Consider the following 7,946-nt stretch of genomic DNA (forward strand, 5'->3'; position numbering starts at 1 on the left):
ATCTGCTCCCCCAGCTCAGCGGTGCTGTCCGCGTGCTTCTTGCGCAGGGCGGCAGCCGTGGCTTCGTGCTGCAGCGTGGCCTCTTCCAGGTCACGGCGCATCTTCTGGAATTCTGCCTCGCGCTTCTTGTTCATCTCAATCTGAGCTGCTGTCGCTCCTCCTGCTTCTTCCAGGCGCTCGCTGATCTCCTCCAGCTCCCTCGACAGGTCAGCCCGATGCTTCTCTGCTTTAGCGCGAGAGGTTCGCTCTGCCTCAATCTCCTCCTCCAGCTCCTCAATACGGGCCTGGAGAACAGCAGGGACCCTTCACACCCGTGCCCTCCTCCTGCCTGAGCTGAGCCTGAGCAAGGGAGGGGAAGGAACAGAGACTTGCCTGCAGCTCCTTGATCTTCTTCTGAAGTTGCATGCCCAGGGCTTGTTCGTCCTCAGTTTTGCTCTGGATCTGGCTGATTTCAAAGTCTTTCCTTTGGGCAAAGTGAACCGTGTTAGAGCTCAAAGAAAAAACACAAGTGCTCCAGCCCAGCACTCAGGTGTCCCACAGCCACACTTACTTCTTCAGTTTCTCCTCCAGCTGCTGCTTATCATTCTCCAAATCCATGATGCTGTCCTGGGCCAGCTTCAGGTCTCCTTCCAGTTTCCTCTTAGCTCTCTCCAGGTCCATGCGCAGTTTCTTCTCTTGCTCCAGGGACCCTTCCAGCTAAACACAACAAGACCATCAGTGCTCTCCCAGCCAGGTCAGACTCCATACCTGTGCTGTTCCTGCTCTACATCTGTGTGCTTACATCGTCCACTTGCTGCTCCAGCTTGGTCTTGGCCTTGGTCAGTGTATTGACTTTGTCCTCCTCTACCTGCAGGTCATCCAGGGTTTGCTGATGGGCCTCTTGGAGGGCTTTCTTCTCTTTTGTCAGCTTGGCGATGGTCTCATCCAGGGCTGACATTTCCTCCGTCAGGTTTTTCACCTTTGAGAAGAAGGGAGGAAGTGTAAATAAAGGAAGTAGATATAGAAGTCCTGTAATAGCACTGGGCTCTTTTCTGGAGTGCGAGTGACAGGTTCTACCTCATACCTTGTTTTCGGTGGCGTGTTTTTCCTTCTCCACCTTGGCTAGTGTTAGCTCAAGGTCATCAATATCTTTCTTCAGCTCTGAACATTCATCCTCCAGTTTCCTCTTCTTGGCTGTCAGCTCAGCATTAATTTCCTCTTCATCCTCAGCCCTTTCAGTCACCTCCTTGACTTTGGCTTCCAGCTGGATTTTGGTTTTGATGAGCTGGTCACACCTTTCCTCAGCATCAGCCAAGGCATCGGCTTCCTATTAGAGAAACGTAGTTTTGTTTGCTAATCACAACTGCTCGCAAAAGCTGAATAGAGAAATTGTATTTCCCACTGAGGAAAAGAAACATGCAATTATTCTATTTTGTTTTCTTTTAGGAAGTGATTTTTTTTCACAGTCTCTTTTAAATCAGAGTAGGTTTTTATTCTATGTAATATTTTTTACTCTCATCAAGTATTCCCTCTTGGTTTTCTTATAGATAAGATGATAATATCCAGTAATACTTTTATGCTCAAGAGTTTTGATTACTTTCTCTGAAAGTTAAGTTCTGTATATAATTGGGTAGATATTTTTTTTTCTTTATGTTTGTATAAGATTTTCTTGGCAAGACTGACTTTGAATTAAATTTCTTTCCATCAGATAAATTGTATATAATCTAGATGCCATTAGAGATTTCAATTTGAACCGGAATTTATTCTGAATCTGTGAAGCAAATATCTAAATATACAAGGTAATGTTTAAATATTAACCAGTCCTTTGATCTCCCAATGGATTTAGGAGGCACATATAGGGCTGTGACAGAATGCAGAGGGTTTGTGTTTTCCCAGAATGGTGGTTACAGAAAGACAGGTGACATAACATGTGTCATATAAAATGGCATAGACGATTTTTATTTGGGCAACTGATTGAAACCAGAGTAAGTTGTTGAATGAATTGTTCTACAGACTCAGTTAACTGTAAATATTAAATCTCCAGTGACTACACTGGATGTTATATTGTGAGCATGGAGAAACAGAGCTATGGGCATACATGCTTCAAAACTCATTCCCAAGCTTGAACCTCATGTTATAATGTTGACACTGAGTGGTCTGAATTATACCTTCCATTATTCATATTAAAATATTTTCTCAGACAATTTATTGTGTAACATGAGAGTTATGTGCTGTAAGAGCACCTGGGAGAAATACACTAATGATACTTACAGCCTGCACTTGGAGCTGCAGGTCATTTTTTTCCTGCATTAGAGATGCCATTTTCTCCTCCAGCTCCTTCCGCTTTGCCTCAGACTTTGCAAGCTCTTCCTTGGTTTTCTCAAACTCCCCCTTCATGTTGGCCATCTCCTTCTCAGACTCTGCACTCTTCAGCAAGGGCTTGATCTTGAAGAACAGCTTCATCCATGGCCAGTGTTTGACATTCATGAATGCACGGATGTTGTACTGGATGCAGAAGATGGATTCCCTGAGGCATAATTAAAACATACAATGAATATTCACAATCTGATGAGTGTCAACACTTTCCCATGAGCAGAGTGACTTTAACTGAAGAAGAGGAATTTGTACCTCCGCTCCACCATTCTCCGGTACTCCACTCTCATCAGGAAGCCCCTGCACCTGGCCTGGGTGCGGGTGATGAGCTGTGCCAGCTTCTCATCCCTCATCTCCTCCAAGAGTCCCAGCAGCCCAGCTTTGAAGAACACCTTGGGAGAGGGAATGTTGCAGCATATCACTGTCAGGTAGAGCAAAGCCCAGGGACTCAGTGAATGGAGAATTTTGTACCTTGGTGTGTCCAAATTTGTACTGAGTGTGGTCCACATCGATTGAGCCAAGGAGCTTCTCAGAAGCCTTCTTGCTATCGATGAACTGTCCCTCGGGGATGGCGCTGGCATTAAGCACCTTGTATCTGTGGAATTAGAGGAAATAGGAATGAAGACAATGTCAAGTCATGAAATTATTCTGTTTACTGAAACCAAGAGCAACGTTTGCAGCAGAATCAGGTGGAGGAAGTTGGAATTTCACCCCCTGTTTAGAGATAGCCTTCTGATGAAGTCTTAACCTGCTAACAAATTTAAGGAAACTCTTCCGGTCTCTAGGGGACCAGTCACGATGAAGAGGACACTGATCTCCAGTCAGTTCAACCCAAATCCTTTTACTTAAACTATGCTGTAAAAAATTGCTTGAGAGGAACATCGCCACTCTCCTATAGTCTCTGTATAGGAGAAAAGCCTCTTCCCCTGAAACTTGAAGCTCATGCAATGGCCAAGGAACTCTTAGCTTGTAATTTTTACCTGAGAACCTGCTGCACCAATCCCAAACTGCATTTATTAGTATTGTAATCACTGGCTTCTGCAGCTCTACTGTGCCTCCATACTCAGATGCTCCAGCAGTCAGTGAGGACACCTGACACTCTTCATTTCTCAGCAATTTTTCTTTTGCTTGCCGTATATGTTGCCTTTTGTTATGCACCCCAACATTCCCTTTTCTTCCAGTTATAATCAGAAAGAGCCGGCGTAAAAAACGTCCCCAAGTGTTAAAATAGTTAAGATGTAAAATGTCTGCATGAAAGACAGAATGGAAATCAGAAAGGAAACTGACCTCTGTTTGAAATCAGCATAGAGGATTCTGCTGGGGAATCCCTTCCTGCAAATCCTGATCCCTTCCAGCACGCCGTTACAGCGCAGCTGGTGTAGCACCAGTTCATGCTCCATGGCACCTAAGCAATAAGTCAATTATTTGATAATTCATGATAAAACAGAGAGAATAATGGCTGCATCACACTACTTTTTATCTCTCCTTGCCATTCTTACCAGGTGTTTTAGTCTCATTGGGGATGATACAGCGCACAAAATGGGGGTGAGTGCTCCGCAGGTTGGTCATCAGCTTGTTCAGATTCTCCTATGGGTTCATAAGTAAAGATTTTTAATTAACAAATAGTACCTCCTCAATTACACTTCCAGATTTGAGAAAAATCTTGGAAAACATTAATAGATTTGTTATTCCCAACTATAGCCATCTCAATGTGAGTTTTCTTTTGTCTTTCGCTCTTGAGCAGGAGAGAAAATCACAAAACTTTGCAATGTGTTTTTACGAGACTGGGGGATATATCCACTCAGCCACTACGGAGTATGGTGACCAGTTGTTCATGGCAGAAAAAGCATAATTTTGAGTAAAATATGTTTCTTTGTAATAACCATATTCTTACAGTTTTTATCTTGGGGTGTAGCCTGACCTAAGTGCTTTTTACAGCATTTGAAGAAAGGTGACATCAAGATATATCTTCCTCAGCTGGCCTCAGCTGACTTGCTGTCAGCTCTTTTATGAATAACCAAGGAATTACTCTTGATACAGAAAAAAGTTAACAGCTGCAGTTAAATGGCTTTTGTTGAGGCTAGAGTGAGATTTTACAATCTTGAACTCAAAACAAACAAAAAAACCGCAACAACCCAGGAAAGAAGTAGAGAGAATGACTTCTGTACTCACCCTGAAAAGAGCTGAGACAGTCTGGAAAGAAGAACCCTTCTTCTTGCCTCCCTTCTTGCCACCACCACTAGCCTCTGAAGAAAACCAAAAAAAAAAAGAAAAAAAAAGATGATTTTACAGCTTGTAAAGACGAAGTTTTATCATATATACCAGTCATTATAAGAATGGAACATAGAAAAGAACAATAGCTGATATTCATGGCTCTAGTAGAGTCTTTAAGTAAACATGGAAATATGAGTTTCAGAGAACTGACCTGCCTCTCCTCCAGCAGAGGCAAAGAGTAAGGCCAGGGTCTTCAAGGATGACTTCTGATACAGCCCCACAACAGTTTCATTCAGAGGGTCCTTGTTCTTGTCAAGCCAGCCAGAGATGTTGTAGTCCACTGTGCCAGCATAGTGCACCAGGGAGAAGTGGGCCTCAGCCTTGCCTTTGCCAGGCTTGGGCTTCTGGAAGTTGTTGGACTTGCCCAGGTGCTGGTCATAGAGCTTGTTCTTGAAAGAGGTGTCAGTTGCCTTGGGGAACATGCACTCCTCTTCCAGGATGGAGAAGATGCCCATGGGCTGGGAGAAGCACAATGAAGGAGGAAGGACAAGGTAAAAAGGCAGAAAGACTCAGAGATGAAATAACTTCCTGAGACAATATTACTGCTCTCAGGGATTGTTCTGCTCAGCAAATTGTAAAATAATACAAACCAATGTATTTGCAGTACCATATTTAGCGTTTCAAGTTGCATTTATAAATATATACAAAATTAATGCATTTCTGAAAATACCTGGCATTGTGAATTATAGAAATACCTTCTCAATGAGCTCAATGCAGGCAGCCAGGTCCATGCCAAAGTCAATGAACTCCCATTCAATTCCCTCCTTCTTGTACTCCTCCTGCTCCAGCACGAACATGTGGTGGTTGAAGAACTGTTGCAGTTTCTCATTGGTGAAGTTGATGCACAGCTGCTCAAAGCTGTTGAACTGCACAATTACAAATCAAGATTATTATTATTAATGTAAATTAAGTAAGTTAGGGATAAAGACCAGTGCTGGCTATTTGTACCAAACACACGAGGATCTGTAACAACTCCTTCTTTATTCATCCAGGAGTTTGGAACTTCTGCATTGTGTCTCTTTTGCCAACCTGAACTTTTCCATATTTATGACTCTAGCTTAGATAATTTTAATAACTCAGACTTTGTCAGCTTTGATATCTACTAGACTGCGCTATTTCAGTTACAGGAGAGTCCACAGCACGAAACTATATCCAACATTCACAAATGTTGATTTCAAAGCAAGTGCCAAGCCTTCAGCAAAAAATCTGCACTTAGGGATTTCCATTGGCATGTGTGCAAAACAAAAACCTATTTCCGGTTTAAACCCTGGGAATCAGAATTAGATACACTATAAAGGATCAAACCATTTATAAAAAAAAAACCAAAAAAGAAAGAAAAAAAACCCCAACAGCATTCCTTCTGGAGTATTTTGTCACATAACAAGCATGCTAATAAACGCCGGTTCCTTACGTCAAAGATCTCAAAGCCAGCAATGTCCAGGACACCAATGAAGTACTGCCTGGGCTGCTTCGTATCCAGCTGCTGGTTGATGCGAATACCCATCCACAGGAACATCTTCTCAAAGACAGCCTTTGCCAGGGCACCCACTGCATTATATACCTGAAATGTAAAACAGAAAGTGTGTAGTTATCATGCAGGACAAAAGAGAAAGTGCAGAGAACCTATCCACAAAACAGGGGGTTTTGTTACCTGCTGCACAGTCTGGCCCTTGGTCACGTATTCATTCCCCACCTTGACTCGGGGGTAGCAGAGGGCCTTAAGCAGGTCTGCTGAGTTCAGACCCATCAGGTAGGCAGCCTTGTCAGCAACTAAACACGAAAACAATCAGTGGTTAAGGTACCAGTAGACAATGCTGTTCCTTTAAAAAATATATTAAAGGGCAATTCCAGTAAAAATTAAAACATTAATAAAGATAAAAAAGGGACACATGTTAACAGCAGCATTCTTTGGGAAACACTGGACCTTACAATTTGAATTATTCAAAATATTCTGAGTTGTGTTCCTCCAGAGAAGTCCTCTGGCTAACACCCACTGCTATTCTGCATTACTGGCACTGAGGAAATGCACAGGCTGAGTCAATGATTCTGACCCTGACATTCTGCCTTTAACTTAGTGAGTGTTTGGTATCCTCTGTGCTCTGGGATGGGTTGTGCTGGTACCTTCGGTGCCATCCGGCTCTGCCTGCTCCTCACGCTGCTTCTGCTTGAACTTTAGGTTCCCATAGTGCATGACAGCCCCTGTCAGCTTGTAGATGGCTGTTTTCTCATCTGGAGTGAAGCCCAGGATGTCAATGGCGCTCTAACAAATGAGTCATTAAGGTAAGTACCCCAGCTGTTAAAGGTCAGAGAAATGAAACTTCACCTAAGAAAACTTCTGCTACTTACGTCCGTGGCCATCAGCTCTTCCTGGTCGTTAATGCTGGGAACTGTGATCTCACCTTGACTCACGTACTGATAGTCATAGGGGTTGGTGGTGATCAGTAACATCTCTGAGAAGAAGGACAAAATCGAGACAGGTCAAATGCAATTGGCACGGGAAGGAATTCAGTGTTGTTCCATGACCTTTGTGTGGAGGAGTTAGTGCTCCTTCCTACCAATTAGCTCCGGCTTCTTGTTGGACATGATCTGATAAAAGATGTGGTAGCTTCTTTCCGCCTTGAGCTGGAAAGTGACTCTGGACTTCTCCAGCAGATCTGGCAAGGATGGTAGGACAGAGTCAAGCACAAGAAGTGGGGAAGGCTGGAGGGAAGGGGGATCAGGCCAGAAGGGTGTCTTACAAGTTTCAATATCAGCAGAAGCCAGCTTGCCTGTGGCACCAAAGTGGATTCTGATGAATTTGCCCTGAAAGCAGCAGGAAAGTAAATCAAGACCTCTTTTACTAATCCAGACAGCAGGGATATTCAAATTGGTGCTGACAGTTGACCCAAGTAATGACTTACAAAGCGTGAGGAGTTGTCGTTCCTCACGGTCTTGGCATTTCCAAAGGCCTCCAGCAGTGGGTTGGCACTGATGATTTGATCCTCTAGTGTCCCCTAAAACAGAAGTCTTCTTGTCATGACCTAGCTCATCAGGAACCTGGATAGTCGCAGGTTTCTACCCCTGGGACCTCACCTGCATTTTGCCTGATGTCTGCTCCTCCTTCTTCTTGTCCCCACTGGCTGCAATTGTTGCAAAGTACTGGATGACACGCTTTGTGTTCACAGTCTTCCCGGCACCGGATTCTCCGCTGTCAGAGCCAAGAGAGAAGCAGAGGGTGCGTGGTCAGGCAGGAGGTCCCCTGGCACCGGGCAGCCCCGCAGGGACCCGCGCAGGGGCTGTACGTACGTGATCAGGATGGACTGGTTCTCCCGATCTGTGAA

At 44.1% G+C, this 7,946-nt stretch overlaps 1 pseudogene; it reads right to left on the reverse strand.

Annotated features, from left to right (window-relative positions):
* The window catches only part of LOC103617999, a 52,220-nt pseudogene that overhangs the window by 5,354 nt on the left and 38,920 nt on the right, over positions 1 to 7,946 (reverse strand).

Source organism: Corvus brachyrhynchos, unplaced genomic scaffold, assembly GCF_000691975.1.
Source record: "Corvus brachyrhynchos isolate BGI_N302 unplaced genomic scaffold, ASM69197v1 scaffold236, whole genome shotgun sequence".
Lineage (NCBI taxonomy): Eukaryota > Metazoa > Chordata > Aves > Passeriformes > Corvidae > Corvus > Corvus brachyrhynchos.